This window comes from Petromyzon marinus, unplaced genomic scaffold, assembly GCF_048934315.1.
Source record: "Petromyzon marinus isolate PM22_M1 ecotype Great Lakes invasive population unplaced genomic scaffold, UKy_Petmar_22M1.pri1.0 PM_G_Scaffold_40, whole genome shotgun sequence".
NCBI classification, from domain to species: domain Eukaryota; kingdom Metazoa; phylum Chordata; class Hyperoartia; order Petromyzontiformes; family Petromyzontidae; genus Petromyzon; species Petromyzon marinus.
Window position 1 is genome coordinate 1,552,501 of NW_027422984.1, and position 2,500 is coordinate 1,555,000.

Consider the following 2,500-nt stretch of genomic DNA (forward strand, 5'->3'; position numbering starts at 1 on the left):
TTCGCCCTGTTACCATGCATCTTTGATAACACGGGGTGGAGTCAATAACCGTATTGTACTCCCATGCTGGTGTATCCAACGCAGATCCAGCATCATCAAGCTGGTCCCTGACTGGGATGCCGTGTATTATCGAATCCCTGCTGCCGTGCATCAATGGCAACACGGAGTAGAGTCGGTAAGGTTACCGGATTCTCGAACTGATGTACTCCAAAAAATAAAGAATTAAAATAACAAAGTCTAATCTATATAAGTAATGTTGAATAAAGCTTATTTTTAATCTTCTTTGAAGGCAGAAAATAGTAAGGTAAAAATAAAGTCCTCTCTATGCTCTGAAGTAACATATAAAAAAAACTAGCAATAAAAAAAATACCAAGTCTTCGTCTTGGAAAATAACAAAATCTAAAAGAAAAATCTTCTTTGTGGAAAATAGTAAAATAAAAAAACCAAGTCTTCACCTTGGAAAATAACAAAATCTAATCTAAAACATCTTAAATAAAGCTTGTCTGTAGTCTTCTTTGTAGGCAGAAAAAAGTACGTTACAGGACTCTCAAACTGATGTATTCCAAAAATAAAGAATTAAAATAACAAATTCTAATCTATATAAGCGCTCTTGAATAAAGCAGTGTAAAAAAAAAATAGCAATATAAAAAAAACCAAGTCTTCGTCTTGGAAAATAACAAAATCTAAAAGAAAAGAAAAGTCTTCTTTGTGGAAAATAGTAAAATAAAAAAACCAAGACTTCACCTTGGAAAATAACAAAATCTAATCTAAAACATCTTAAATAAACTTATTTGTAATCTTCTTTGTAGGCAGAAAATAGTAAGTTACAGGACTCTCGAACTGATGTAGTCCAAAAATAAAGAATTAAAATAACAAAGACCAATCTATATAAGTGCTCTTGAATAGGCTTCGTGTAAAAAAAATAGCAATAAAAAAATACCAAGTCTTCGTCTTGGAAAATAACAAAATCTAAAAGAAAAGTCTTCTTTGTGGAAAATAGTAAAATAAAAAAACCAAGACTTCACCTTGGAAAATAACAAAATCTAATCTAAAACATCTTAAATAAAGCTGGTTTGTAGTCTTCTCTCGAATTGATGTAGTGCAAAAATAAAGAATTAAAATAACAAAGTCTAATCTATATAAGTGCTCTTGAATAAAGCTTCCTGTAAAAAAATAGCAAAAAAATACCAAGTCTTCGTCTTGGAAAATAACAAAATCTAAAAGAAAAGAAAAGTCTTCTTTGTGGAAAATAGTAAAATAAAAAAACCAAGACTTCACCTTGGAAAATAACAAAATCTAATCTAAAACATCTTAAATAAAGCTTATTTGTAATCTTCTTTGTAGGCGGAAAATAGTAAGTTACAGGACTCTCGAACTGATGTAGTCCAAAAATAAAGAATTAAAATAACAAAGTCTAATCTATATAAGTGCTCTTGAATAAGTTTCGTGTAAAAAAATGGCAATATAATAAAAATACCAAGTCTTCGTCTTGGAAAATAACAAAATCTAAAAGAAAGGTCTTCTTTATGGAAAATAGTAAAATAAGAATACCAAGACTTCACCTTGGAAAATAACAAAACCATCTTGAAAAAAGCTTATTTTTAATCTTCTTTGTAGGCAGAAAATAGTAAGGCGAAAATAAAGTCCCCTCTAAGCTCTAAAGTAACAAATACGACGTGTTAAAAAAAAAAAAAAACTAACAATAAAAAAAAGAACCAAGACTTCGTCTTGGAAAATAACAATCTAAATTGTGGAAAATAGTAAAATGAAATAAAAACCGACTTCACCTTCGAAAATAACAAAATCAATCTAAAACAAATGACATCTTAAAACAAAACTATTATTTGTTTCGGAGGTTGTCTATGACTGTTCATAGACCGCATAATTTCCACAGAACATTCTCAGAATATCAAGAGAGAAAAGCAGCGTTCTGCGGGAAATCATCTTGGCCAGTGATGTCGTTCTGGGTTTGGTCAGGCCCAGGGAGGTAAGTACCTCGTTATTCTCAAGGGGCCACTTTCCTCTTGCCCCAACCGGGAATCCAAAGAATGTGACCTTGCTAGCCTTCGTCAGCACTTTGACTTGATCACCAAGAGGGGTATAGTACGAAACTTTGTGCGAGGCAGCATCTGACAAGGTATTCTTTGAAAGCTCAAAACGGACGGTGACATCAGGCATTTGGCTATTTTGGTACTCGGCTTCTTTCGACGCCGACCTTTTCCGGGTTGGATGGCCCGTCCATGTTCCACCGTCAAAAGTGTAGTGCGCAGGATGTTACAAGGCATTACGAGATTCCCCTGGGATTTCCGGGCTTGGCGTCACTCTGTCGTCCGGAACCAGAGACGAACAGAGAGTGGGGGACAGGTTTGTTTTTTTTTTTTTTTTCTTTTTTCTCCAGGACCCCCAGGCTGGAATAAGCATGCCGTACAAAACTCACATGCGGTACTGGTTTTGACGACACTCCGATGTCTAGTACCAAGGACATTCAGAGAGTGGAGGT

General features: G+C 34.3%; 1 pseudogene; it reads right to left on the minus strand.

The window, feature by feature from the left end:
- Nucleotides 1–2,500, minus strand: part of LOC142916717 (28S ribosomal RNA) — a 7,898-nt pseudogene that overhangs the window by 2,036 nt on the left and 3,362 nt on the right.